Below are 14585 nucleotides of genomic sequence, written 5' to 3'. Positions count from 1 at the left end.
GTTTTTTCTTCCGTGGGTCTTCCTTGATTTTTGGAGGATCCACGGACATGAAGGAAAAAGTCGTTTTGGTGTCCGCCTGGCCGTGCGGAGCCAAACGGATCCGTCCTGACTTACAATGCAAGTCAATGGGGATGGATCCGTTTGACGTTGACAAAATATGGTGCAATTGCAAACGGATCCGTCCCCCATTGACTTTCAATGTAAAGTCAGGAGTCCCTATTATACCATCGGATCGGAGTTTTCTCCAATCCGATGGTATATTTTAACTTCCCATCACCATGGGAACGCCTCTATGTTAGAATATACCATCGGATTTGAGTTAGATCGTGAAAACTCAGATCCGACAGTATATTCTAACACAGAGGTGTTCCCATAGTGATGGGGACGCTTCAAGTTAGAATATACTACGAACTGTGTACATGACTGCCCCCTGCTGCCTGGCAGCACCCGATCTCTTACAGGGGGCTGTGATCCGCACAATTAACCCCTCAGGTGCCGCACCTGAGGGGTTAATTGTGCGTATCATAGCCCCCTGTAAGAGATCAGGTGCTGCCAAGCAGGAGGGGGCACACCCCCCTCCTTCCCCAGTTTTAAATTCATTGGTGGCCAGTGCGACCCCTCTCCCTCCCTCCCCTGTATTGCATTCATTGTTGGCCAGTGTGACCTCCCCTCTCCCCCCCTGCATTACTGTACATTCATTGGTGGCCAGTGCGGCCCCCCTCCCTCCCCTGTATTACTGTACATTCATTGGTGGCCAGTGGGCCCCCCCTCCCTCCCCTGTATTACTGTACATTCATTGGTGGCCAGTGAGACCCCCCTCCCTCCCCTGTATTACTGTATATTCATTGGTGGCCAGTGCAGCCCCCCTCCCTCCCCCTCCTAATTAAAATGTCCCCCCATCATTGGTGGCAGCGGAGAGTTCCGATCGGAGTCCCAGTTTAATCGCTGGGACTCCGATCGGTAACCATTGCAACCAGGACGCTACTCCAGTCCTGGTTGCCATGGTTACTTAGCAATTTTAGAAGCATTATACTTACCTTCGCTGCCTGTGACCGGCCGGGCGCTCCTCCTACTAGTAAGTGAAAGGTCTGTGCGGCGCATAGCTTATAGCACAGACCTGTCACTTACCAGTAGGAGGAGCGTCCGGCCGGCCACAGACAGCGCAGGTAAGTATAATGCTTATAAAAATTGCTAAGTAACCATGGCAACTGATAGGAATCTCTGAGTCCCACTTGGTACCCCTGGCACCAAACTTCTAGTATCGGCTTGGTTTGAGTCCTTTTCTGACGTCAGGAGAGCGCTTCACTCAGTAGGTAACGAAAGACACAACAGTGATGTACTGAATGAACACTCTAAGGTTTATTTTTAATGCACACAGGTTATATAGAGGGGGCTTTACCCTCTTTATTAGCATCATCGTATGTTATGTATTTAACCTATCATATTAACACGTTTCATTCTACGTTTACAGAAAGAGAAACAAAAACGGAACTTCCATATTAGGAATATTGTCCGGGAGTAGTGCCAAAGAGATAAGATTCAGGGTTACAGAGAATAGAAACCTTACAGTATATTAGTTTCACAGCAATCAGAGTTAGTACCTAACATAGAAATGAAACTTCAGCAAAAAGCAGAATTGATTTTGACATAATAAAGAACATGGATTCCTTTCAAATCCCCTCTTAAGAACCTTTAGTGGATCACACTACATGGTTCTTTCCTTTCTTGTCCTTTTTCTCTCTATACGATATTAGGTAATTCTTATACCCATCTGGGCTTCGATCCTCCTGGGGTAGAGTAGTCTGATATAATGACATATTAGAGAGCCCTTTTTCTAGCATTCGTCTCACACAGGGAATAACACATAATGCTACTACACCTATTACTACAATTACTATTAGTATGACAATCCCTAGTTGCATGAGACCTTGTTTCCAACTTGTGAACCACCCAAAGTATTGATCCCATGGATCATTTATACCTGAGTTCTTTTTCAGTTCTACTGACAGATCTTCAAGCTTTTTTATAGCTATTGTGACCTTACCAGTGGGGCCAGTATTATTTGGTATGTATGTGCAACAGGAGGTTGGATCAATCAATACTCGGCACACTCCGCCCTTCTCTGCTAGAATCATATCCAACACCATTCGATTCTGGAATGTCATGATCGAGTCTGCTTGTAGTTCTTCTGCTACCCCTAGAAATGCATCTCTGGTATAGTTTACAAACCTTTGCTGATTGTAGTATATGTAATTTATCCAATCCACATTTTTATTCACAGTAATGATGGGAAATATTGATTCAAATCCGGCGGCTACTTGATCTCTAGCTTTGAACTCATCTGGGACCCCTCTTGGAACACCTATTGCATCTATATACACATGGGGATCAAAACTTGAAAGGGGGGCGCTTCTTTTGTTTCTCTTTAGCACCCCTTTGTCTATAATATCCGATTCAGTAAAAATGTGCATGTTCATTAAAGCTTTGGCAAGCGCACATTCACCTTTCCAGGCACCTTCCAATCTGGATCTTATTTTTCCATCTCCACAGATCCAGTACACATCTCCTATGGAGTACACTTGGTTCTGAGTGAGGGATATGTTCAGATTGCTGTATTTGTGACAATAACCTTTGGTGAAATTCTGTACATTCCTCCCATGTGTACTCCCCTTGTAACATGTGTAGTTACCTGGATATACCTGGATACCTGTCCCTGGGCGAGGATTTTTTAACAAAAGAGGGTATTTTGATTTCCATTCTGTACATGCACTGTGGTTATAAGACATATTAACAAAAAGAGTCAAAAAACATTCTTCAACACTTTCTGGTAACACTAGGGGTACGGAACCTAGGTGTGGCTTGGCAGCACCGCATATGTAAGAGTTACTTTTATTCACAGAGGCTGCACTATACTTCATCCACTCCAGCAACAAATTAGCATCAGAAAAACCCGTCCCCATGGCCAAAGTATCCTCATATGTGGAATTAGATATGGCCCTTAGGTTTTTTAGAGAAACTATATGCGGGGCTAGTGGGTTTTTGGGGACACCTGTGATGGGCTGGTATTCCTTAGACTTATACATATCTCTAAGTTTGAACATTTGTGTTACCTGAGAAGTCTCAGCTCCCCACATGTTATGGAAGTACCATCCTAATACATAATCTCCTTCATCATATTTACCAGGGTTGTCTATTGTCAATACAATCTTCATTTCCGCTGACCTTTTTTTGCAATGATACATTGAAGAGGTGTCCACATAACACGTCCCTCTCTCAAGGAGTGTCATTCTAGTCAAAAGGGACTTAGAATTTTTATCCCTCCTTTTGAGGGCACTTTCTGGTTTATATCCCCATTCTGTCCCTGTATTCCATCCCACTGATCCCCAGTATCCACAACCTTTTCCCCAGTATGAGTCTGTTACACATATATAGGCCTGTCCTTCTACATAGTCGTTGGAACAATAGTTATAATATGAACATGTTTTCAAGATATCACAAAGGCAAAAGGTGAGTGTTAGATGAATTATACCAAAAAGTGATGACGCCGCCCTTGCTAGTTGCGGCTACTTCTCCCTTACTACTAATTGGTAAAATCAACAAGATTATTGAAGCAATCTTAGTCAGTACATTCAACCATTTCCCAGAAAGGAGTGAGGAGCTCATCATGTTGGAGGTCAGGGCTGTCTGCCCCCGTTAGTACCTCTAGGCCTTGTTGGAGGTCAGGGCTGTCTGCCCTCGTTAGCACCTCTTGTCCTTCTTCAAGGCCAAGGCTGTCTGCCTCCGTTCCTGCCTCCTCTCTTTTTCTCACAAGCTTCACTCGGGTGGCGTGGATCCAAGTTGGAGATTGTTCAGTCAGCACAGCTGTTCTGGTCACTGCAACCACGGCAGTGGGTGGGCCATATGCGAAGTCACCTTGGGATTTTGCTTTCTTCAGTGTTTTGATCACTACCTCATCCCCCACCCTGTATGGGTGGGTGGGTTCCTGTGGAAGAGAGGGAGACTTACAAGCAACTTTTTCCTCAGTTTTATTAAGAACCTGTATCAATTTGGTGACATATTCTTCCCTTATTAAATCAAGATCACCTTCCTGCACTATCATTGGGCGTCTTGCCCAGGGGGTGGGGAAAGGCCTTCCCATGAGTATCTCGAATAGTGATAACCCTAACCTCTTATTAGGTGTCATCCTTATTTCTGCAAGTATTATGGGTAGGATCTCTTTCCATTTTTCAAAAGTACCTGCAGTGGCCTTCCTCAATTTATCTTTGATAGTCCTGTTCATGCGTTCCACAATGCCAGAACTTTGCGGGTGATATGGAATGTGAAATTTCCATTCTATATGTAGTAATTTAGCAATTTCCTTGTTGAGTTTGGAGGTGAATGCTGGCCCTTGGTCAGATTCAATCATCAGAGGGCATCCCCACCTAGGAATGATTTGTTGAGTAAGTATCCTTGCTGTTGTTTTAGCATCCTCTGATTTGGTGGGGAATACTTCAGGCCATCTGGAGAACATGTCAACAATCACCAAAGCATATTCCTGTCTACCATGAGTTTTGGGAATATGTGTGAAGTCTACCTGTAAATGGGTGAATGGAGTAGTGGGATAGTCAAGGTGTTGATGGACTACCTTCAAGGGGTTGTTGGGGTTGTTCCTCAAACATGTAATGCACCTGTGTACATATTCTGTTACTAACTTTTTGATGTCAGTAATGTAAAAATCTTGACTCAACAATGACTGAGTTGTCTGTATGCTGTTATGTCCTGCTCCATGGAAATGTGCTATGAAGATGGAAGCACTGTGTTGGGGAATGCATGGTCTCCCCTCTTTGCAGAGTAATTCTGTCTTAGAATTTTTCTGCAATACTGGATAACACCAGTCTTGCCGTTCCTGTTCAGTGGCGTATCTTTGAAGATCGGTAAGCATTTGTGACATCTCAAGGGTTGGAGGTGCCAAACATGGCATCTCCCAATGTTTACATGGACCTGAGGGGCTGTAGTCGGCCGCTCGTTTCGCCTCCCTATCTGCCAGCGCATTGCCCTGTGAGACATGATCCTTACCATTGGTGTGTGCCTTGCAGTGGATAATTGCCAATTGTGAAGGCAATCTGATGGCTTCAAGTAGATCTGCGACCAACTGTGAGTGTGAGATGCGTTTACCATCTGCTGCAGTGAAACCTCTTCTGTGCCAAATCATTCCATGATCCCACACTACCCCATGTGCGTACCTACTGTCAGTATAAATGGTGACTGGTTTTTCAGCATGTAGAATGCATGCCCTGGTAAGGGCAATGAGTTCAGCTGCCTGTGCAGACTGAAACTTTATGGGCTTTGCCTCTAGTACAACATCTGGGAGCATGACAATGGCGTAGCCTGTACAGTAACTGGTGTCATTTGGTCTGGTGCATGAACCGTCTACAAAAACCTCTGGAGCACCTATAATGGGTGTGGATGACAAATCATGTCTTGGAGAAGTTTCGTGTTCCAGGACCTGTAAGCAATCATGTGTATCTGTGAGGCAATCTTCCTGTCCTTTAAGGCCTAAGAGAGCATTCAGTATTGGTGCTGGTCCTGAGGTGTGGGAAGCATACTTGATTTCGAGTGAAGGGTCACTGAGCAGTAGTACCTCAAATCCTGAAAGCCTTTGTGCAGACATGTGTTGTGTGTGGATGCCCTTGAGTAGGCCTACAACATCATGTGTGGTGTGCAAAATGGTGTAATGTCCCATTGTAAAAGGAGTTGCCAACTCTACCATCATAGCACAGGCTGCAAGAGAACGCAGACATGCCGGCATCCCTTGGACAGAGGTGGGCATTACCTTCGAGAAAAATGCACATGGGCGCAACTTGCCTCCATTTTCTTGTGTCAGCACGCCCGCCATGGTTTTACAGTTTTGTCGTGCAAACATGTGGAAGGGCAGTTTGTAGTCAGGGAGGCCCAATCCTGGACTTGACATTAATGAACATTTCAGATAATCAAATGCATTGTACATTTCTGAAGACCATCTTATTAAATCAGGTTTGTCCTGCAGTGTTGCCTGTCTCAAGATATTATCATGGTAGGAACAGTCTGGGATCCATTGTCTGCAGTAGTTTATCATTCCAAGGAAGGATAGCATTTCCTTCTTGGAGTGCGGGGTGACCAATCCCGCTACAGACTGAACTCTCCCTGGACTGATCCTCCTTTCCCCCTTTGTCAGGACAAACCCCAAGTATTCGACTTGCTGTTTACACCATTGCATTTTCTCTAATGACACTTTGTGTCCACATTCAAACAACCATTGTAACAGTGATATACCATCCTCAATGTTGGCCTCCACTGACATACTGCACAACAGTAAATCATCCACGTATTGCAACAACACAGAACCTTGGGGGGGGGGGGGTGCCATGGTTTTAAAGTCATTTGGAGGACAATGCTGAACACTACAGGTGAATCAGCATATCCCTGTGGCATTCTTGCCCAGGTTAGTTGTCGCCCCTCGAAGGAAAAAGCAAAAAGTAGTCTGGTCTTCTTGTCAACTGGGATAGAAAAGAATGCATTTTTCAGATCTATCACACTGAACCAAACAGCGTCTGCTGGAATGGCAGATAGCAACTGAGTAATGTCAGGTACAATAGGGGCTATAGGCACAATGATGTTGTTGATTTCCCTTAAATCCTGCACAAAGCGAATTGAACCATCTGCTTTTGCCACAGGATTTATGGGAGTGCTGAAGGGTGAAATCACCTCTTCCAGGATGCCTTCCTTTAAAAACTCTTCGATCATTGGCCTCAAGCCCTCAATTTTTTCTGTGGACAACGGGTACTGTTTCTGGAACACTGAGAGGACACCTGATATCACAGTAGCCTTGTAAGGTGTGCAATCTATGAACCCCGTGTCATATTCATTTGAAGACCATAATGCAGGGTTGATGTTGTTGAGTTCTGGGTGGTCCTGTATGTTTGCAAGAATCAGTGGCACTGGTGTAGAGATTGGAATGAGATCTGAGTGTACTCTTATGCCCTGATTTTTGGCTGACACTTGTAAATCAAGCTTAATGAACAAATCTCTCCCTAACAGGCTGACAGGGCAATCTGGTATAATGCTGAAGGCATGGTCTGTGATGTACTCCTTGTCCATGGTCTCAAGTGGTAGTGAGTTAGTTTTGAAAGTTTTTGTTAAAACCCCATTAATTCCCATAGAGGGCTCAGATTTTCTCAATGGTCCCTTGTATAAATCTTTACTTAACACACTTGAAGTTGCACCGCTATCTACCATGAATCCTACTCTTCTTCCTCCCACTCTCAGTAGAATAACAGGTGTGTCTTTCCAGTGTGTGGTGACCTGTGTGAAAATCGGGGTACCTCCCTCCGGGCAGCATCAGTATGATTGTTGTTGCTGATTCCAATCAATGGGGAATCTTGGTTGTTGGCCTGTTTGTTGGGGTCTTTGTTGAGGAAGGTTAAAAGACTGTGTATTTGTGTCTGGTACCTGACTTTGGCCCTGTCTACCCCGGTGCCTCCTGGGCTGTGTACACTGTCTTGCCCAATGTCCTTCTTTCCCACAGTTATAACAACAGTTATTTTGTATCTGATCTTGTGGGTGTCCTTGCTGCCACTGTGTGTTCTGGTTGTAACTAGTATGTCCTCCTCTCCTCCTTCCTCTGCCCCCTCCCCTGTTGTTGGCATAGGCATGTGTGGGTGTGATTTTTCTGATTTCGAAACATCCTGCTGATTCCTTTTCATAAAGGTGTTTTTCAAAAGTGACAGTGTCATCTGAGGTCCATGAGGATACACCTTGTTTCACTGGAAGGGTTAATTTGTCCGACAGATTGTTAATGAATGTGGAGATGATCAGGCTGTCGTTCTGGAGGGTAGGGAGTCCTGCCTCCAGTCTCCAACAGTCCATGAATCTCTTCCAAAACTCAGTAACAGACTCTGTGGGCTTTTGTTTACAAGCTACAGCAATAGGCAGAGATGATTTTTGTTTGAATACCTTATTCATATGATCCTCAACTTGGGTCCAAATCTTCTTCATTCCTTCTTCTGTATTGCATATGTACCGGCTGGCATCAACAGTTCCATCTACTAGTGTAGAAATGGATGGGACTTCATCCCAATCCCAAGCAGTATGTGTCCCTATGATGCCATCTATTATGAGCCTTAAATCTTCTTGTGTACAATTTCTGCCTTTACAAGCCTTTTTAAGATAGGTGATGGTTCCCAAAGGAGCCACTGTGGGTTTAGGGCAGTGTTTGATAATTTTATTAAGGTCCTCGATGTCCATGGGTTTCTTCATTAAGTGTTCTCCTATTGTTATGAAGGGTGCACTGAGTTCTACCTGTTCTTCTTTAGCTTCTATTCCCTTGCTGCGTGTGTGGTACTTATATTGTTCTGCAGCTTTCTGTTGTTTTTTACTGTATTTTGTTTTCTCTAGGTCGTCATGGACCTGCATAAATGTAGCACCTATATCTTCGTCCTTTATCTCCTGCATGCTTGGACATATGTGTCCCGGGTTTAGTCTGAGATGGTGTGCAGGGGCGGACGGGACAGTGTAAGGTGGTGGGTTTGGCTTTTCAGACACGTCTTTTAATTCTGTTCTTTTCTCCATTTTATGTAACTGACTGTCATCTTTTGGAATCTTATTAGTTTTCCCTTTCTTCTTATTTGATGGTACATTGTACCAATGTGGGGCTATCTCCAACCATTGTTCACCCCCTTGTATCATGTAATCCATATTCCAGGACGGATCATGGTCAAAATGTGGCCATGCTTCTTTGTCTTCCAGACAAAGACCCTTTATCATGTCCATGTGGTACGGGCTATTATCGCCGTCCCTGGGAAAGGGGCTAGCAGCTTGCATGAACTCAGTCCATCCAGCTAAGTTATCCACCCATGGGTTAACTAGGAAGTAATTTGTGGGACTACACCGTGCAACATAAACTTTGCATGTTTCTCCCGTCTCAGGTTTGGGATAATTGGTTTTAGACTCTTGTGATCCCATTCCGTCTGATATTTTAATGATGCTACTTTCCTAGGACTGGCTGCACTGAACCTTTAAGGCTCAGAGAAATTAATCCTGTCAACTAGGCAAAGGACTCAGGTCTGATCACAATATATCAGAGAGTTTCATCAAACATATAATTTGTTGCTTTGGTCTGCTGCTTGTGTTCACCTATCTGCGGGTTAACGGATTGCTCCCAGCCGGGGGTGGGGCGTATTGCAGACCTCCGCAACACAGTAAAACAACAATGCAATGTCCTTAAAACTCTATGCAAATAGGGGGCGGAGCTTGCGCCGGAGCCGAATGGTCGCATCTGGTTGAGCTCCGTGCTTAGACCTGCTGAGAACGAAGCTACCGCAAGCTACAAAGACCTCCTAACATGGTCAAGATCGGAGGACAGAGACCCCTCAACCCAGGAGCCATCCCTAAAGCTCCGAATCCTAATTCAGGTATGGCTAAATACCTTAAAAAGCAAGCGGCTGCTCCGGGGACTAAAGAATCCAAGATGGCGCCGCCGAGTGAGCGCACCTCTGATGGCGGCGAGGAGGGACAGTCAGAGGTGGAAAGTGAAGCAGGGGACATCGGATCCCCTCGGGCATTACCAGTGTCCAGGAAATTTATAAAGCAAGCGCTGGCTGAAGCCTTGCTGCCGCTGCGACAGGAGATATCTGGCCTCACACAGGAAATCCATCATGTAGGCCACAGGGTAGAAACCCTGGAAACGTCACAGGCCGCTATGATTGAGCATAACACTGCGATCGCCCAATCTCTCACCATATGCCAATCACACATCAATGCCCTCTACAATAACCTGGAAGACCAGGAAAATCGTGGACGCAGGAACAATCTGCGTTTTAGAGGTATACCAGAGCATGTGAATAATGAAGAAATCATACCAGCGATTTTGTCCGTTGCAACCTCACTTCTAGGCGGTGAAGATCCCCCTAACATCCTAATTGAAAGAGCGCATAGAGCTCTTAGGCCCAAGCCAAAAGGCAATGAGCCTCCAAGGGACATAATTTGTCGCTTCCTGAATTTCGCGGATAAAGAACGAATTCTAACTGCCGCAAGACAGGTGAAAACTGTCACCTATGACAACATACCTATCTCAATATTCCAAGATCTAGCGCCTGCTACGCTCCAGAAGAGAAAAATCCTCAAGCCCCTTACTGATTTTCTACGTGAGAAACTGATCCTTTACAGATGGACCTTTCCATTTGGACTATCGTTCAGTTACTCTGGGAATTTCATCAGAATCTCGACCTATGCAGACCTACAAGATTTTCTCTCATGCTCAGATGTCCCTTCTCTAGAAATAGCCTGCTGGGACTCTGTTTCTGATATCACCTCTCTTCCAGATTTACCGAAGATGACACCCTGGGAAAGAGTAGGCACTCCTAAACAGCAGAGAGCAAAGAGAAGAAACAGCCCCTTGACGCCTAAGAGAATTGCATGGTCCACATCTTAATGTCTGATGGACAATTGATGTCTCTAACCTTAGGTTACTTTTGTCCGTGACCTCATCTGTCCTCCTTCCTCTCCTCTCTCCCTTCCCTTCTTTTTTCCAGCTTTACTCCCCCTTACCACTACTCTTTCTCTCCACCTTCCTTCCATCTCCCCTTCTTCCCACCTTCTTCCCCTTTCCCTCTTCCCCCTCTCTCACCCTCCTCCTTTTTCGCTTCACTCCAATGGTCTCAACATCATATACTCAGTCTTTCTTTAGCAGGTCGCTTTATATGGGGTTATTACCTCCTTTCCCCCCTCTCTTTAATTGTTAAATATCTGATTGATAAGTGACAATTATAATCCACACTAATGTTGGTTGCACAAACGCGACCCTGTTTTAGGTTTTGTTATATGTTTGTAATTCTTTTTTTATTTTTTACTTTTCTGCTATTTCACATTCAAGAGATATTGACACACTGTATGGGTGTTCTCGGGATTGTGATGTGCTGGGTCCTGACTCCTCTTGAGGCTGCCAATCTCACCTTTCTCTCCCCTTCTGATGCCATAAACTATAGCGAAATCCTCCCTGCCCATTCCTCCACAATTAATCCACTATGACAGATTTTAAACTCGCATCCTTCAATGTGAAAGGATTAAGATCACCCTCTAAAAGATCTCAGATCTTCTCCCTTCTCTGGAAGGAGAGATGCTCAATTATCTTTCTACAGGAAACCCACTATAAACAGGGAAATTACCCTGATCTCTCCTACTCTAAATTCCCAGATTGGTACCATTCTAGTTCTGATGGGGCGGCCTCCAGAGGAGTCAGCATTGGCTTAAAGAGGAACTTCCCTTTTCAATACTCCTCCCACATCGCAGACTCCGAGGGAAGATATGTTATATTAAAGGGCCTTATTGGACATAAAATGTTCACTTTGGTTAATGTCTATGCCCCTAATTACGACCAAGTCCCTTGGCTTTTGAAGGTTCTTTCTATTGTAGAAAATATCGGAGAGGGAACAGTTATCCTGGCTGGTGACCTAAACTTAGCCTTACATCCGCTCTCAGACACTTCGTCTAAGAAGTCTTCTACTTCGGGTAAACTACTAAAAAAAGTTAGGCGTAAGCTACATGATTTAGGTTTAGTTGACATATGGAGAAGTATGAATCCGACTGGTATTGATTACACCTTTTATTCGGCTCCTTCTCATTCATACAGCAGAATCGACTACATCTTTGTGCCTAAAGATTTCTTACACCAATCCTCTGATCCACAGATTGGAAACATCACCGTTTCAGACCACTCTCCAATTTTTTGCTCCTTCCACCCTCAACCTGGATCTGGTAAGTTCTCCGGTTGGAGACTTAATGAGTCCATATTGAGCGACACTAGCCATGTTTCCTTTTTCACCTCCCTTCTAGAGCAATACTTCAAGTTAAATGATTCCCCTGAAATTTCCGCACAGACACTATGGGACGCCCACAAAGCGTATATACGCGGACAGTTCATAAGCAAATGCTCTCACCTAAAAAAATTAGCTGACAAGCACTTTTCATCCCTCTTAGACCGCATTCATACCTTAGAGAACCTACATAAACAGACGTTGGACCCCCAACAACTGACTGAATTATTAGCTACTAGATCTGAGCTGAAAAATATCTTAAATAAAAAATCAGCTAAATATTACCTTTCCTCCCAACAAAAATTTTATGCCCACGGCAATAAAGCCTCAAGATTCCTTATGAACAGAATTAAAAAAAGAAAAAATGATAGGTACATAGCCTCTATCAAATCCCCTCAAGGACACCAACTTTTTTCACCTGAATCTATTGCGGAACAATTTCGTGTTTTTTATAAAGATCTTTATAACTTACCCCCCCCCGTCTGGCATTATGTCAGCCACTGGATCAATTTGTCACCCCAACTCTTTCTTAGACACTCTCAAATTACCTTCTCTGACCTTGTCCCAGAGGGAGGACCTTTCAAAGCCCTTCGACCTGGCTGAACTTTCTAAAGCCCTAAAATCCTCTCCGAAGAATAAATGTCCCGGCCCAGATGGTCTCCCGACTGTTTACTACTCAGTTTTCCAAAATATATTAGCCCCCTTTCTCCTTCGAGTTTGTAACCAAACTCTTCTAAACTTTCCCCTCTCTACAGACATGATGAGAGCGGTGATCTCGATCATTCCAAAAGAGGGAAAAGATCTTACTAACTGTGCTAACTACCGCCCAATATCCCTCCTAAACACAGATTTGAAAGTACTGGCGAAAATGTTAGCAAACAGAATACAGCACATCCTTCCTGTTTTGATACACCCTGATCAAGTAGGGTTTGTCAGAGGAAGAGAGGGGAAGGACAACACTACTAAGATTCTCAATGCCCTATATTATGCCTCCAATAAAAAACTCCCATTGGTTCTCCTAGGTACCGACGCGGAAAAAGCATTTGACGCATTAACTGGTCATATATAAAGCTTACATTGCAGAAATTTGGATTTCCTGAATCTTATATTCAAGCTATCTTTGCAATGTACTCTAATGCTTCCGCGTCGGTCCTAGTGAATAATCATATTTCAAATAACTTCCAGATCAAAAATGGCACTCGCCAGGGCTGTCCTCTCTCCCCCCTTATTTTCGTATTAGTTATGGAAACTCTCATGCAAGCACTTAGGCAAGAGGAATCCATCAAAGGGTTAAAGATTGGTTCACAAGAACATAAGCTAGCCGCTTTTGCGGATGATCTTTTGATCCTAACCACTAACCCCAGTACCTCCATGACTAAAATACTTCATACACTAGATGTTTTTAGTTCATTCTCTAACTTCAAAGTCAACCCCCAAAAGTCTCAGATTTTACATATTGGTTTATCCCCTGCGTCCGTTAAAAAAATCCAAATTAATTCCCCATTTAATTGGACGACACAACTCATAACATACTTAGGAATTAAGATTAATGCCCATTTACCAGACCTCTTTCATTTGAACTATACCCCCCTTTTAAAGTCTATGGCCGCTCAATTGGACTCACTAGAAAAACATTTCCTCTCTTGGTTTGGAAGGAAAAATATTGTAATGTCATTGGTCATCCCAAGACTGACTTACCTCTTCCAGGTTCTCCCCATCATGATCCCTCGGTCTTTCTTCATCAAATTAAATGCACTGATACGACAGTTCTTATGGGATAAGAAAAAGCCCAGAATTTCACTTTCCTCCCTCATAAGACCGAAAAAACTAGGAGGTATAGGCCTTCCTGATCCCGAACTATACATGAAGGCTATACACCTTTGTAGAGTGGTTGATTGGATACGTTCTCCTACACATAAAACATGGCTCCATATTGAAAATTCCAACTTTACTTCCTCTATTAGATCCCTTCTACTCTCGAACAAGCCACTATCTCACCTTCCCCATATGACTAACCCTTTAATAAGGTCTACTATTAACGTATGGAAGTGGTTCTCTTCCAACTATGTTGACCAATTGCCTTTGTCTCACCTCCTTCAAATCAAAGATATATTTTCTCTCGCCCCTAAGGAAATAAAATCTTCCATCCCCACCCAACTTAGATCCTCATCTTCTCCTATATTAGAGCTACTGGATAGTGATGGCTGCGTTCCCCCTGAATCTATTCTAGCCTCCAATAGCGGTATACTGCCAGCTAATTTTATTGCTCTCAAATATCTCAAAGAAGAGCTGCTCAGTTACTCCAAATCTATCCCCATGACACATACCTCTGGATGGTTCGAGAATCTGATTTCCTCTACCACTTACCCACCCAAGTTAATCTCCTTTCTTTACAAAAAGCTCATTCAGCCTCACACGAGAGTTAAACCCTCATATATAGGATTATGGGAAAAAGATCTAGGCAAACAATTCTCTGATACTGAGATTAATTCAATGTTGATCACCCCACATAGGTCCTCAAGGTGCGTCCGGGTGCAGGAGAATGGTTACAAAATCCTGTCCAGATGGTACAGAACACCTGATAAAGTGGCTCTCATGTACCCTGGCGTACCAGACTTGTGCTGGAGATGTGGCTTAGATAAAGGCACTTTCATGCACATTTGGTGGAACTGCCCTCCTCTGTTAGGTTGGTGGGAACAGATTTTCCGCGTTAGTAACTCTATAACTGGTTCTTCCGTCCCATGCACACCTGAAATC

Source organism: Bufo bufo, chromosome 1, assembly GCF_905171765.1.
Source record: "Bufo bufo chromosome 1, aBufBuf1.1, whole genome shotgun sequence".
In the NCBI taxonomy this organism is placed as follows: Eukaryota; Metazoa; Chordata; class Amphibia; order Anura; family Bufonidae; genus Bufo; species Bufo bufo.
The sequence above is the reverse complement of the archived record's forward strand: the minus strand, read 5'-3'. Positions refer to the sequence as shown.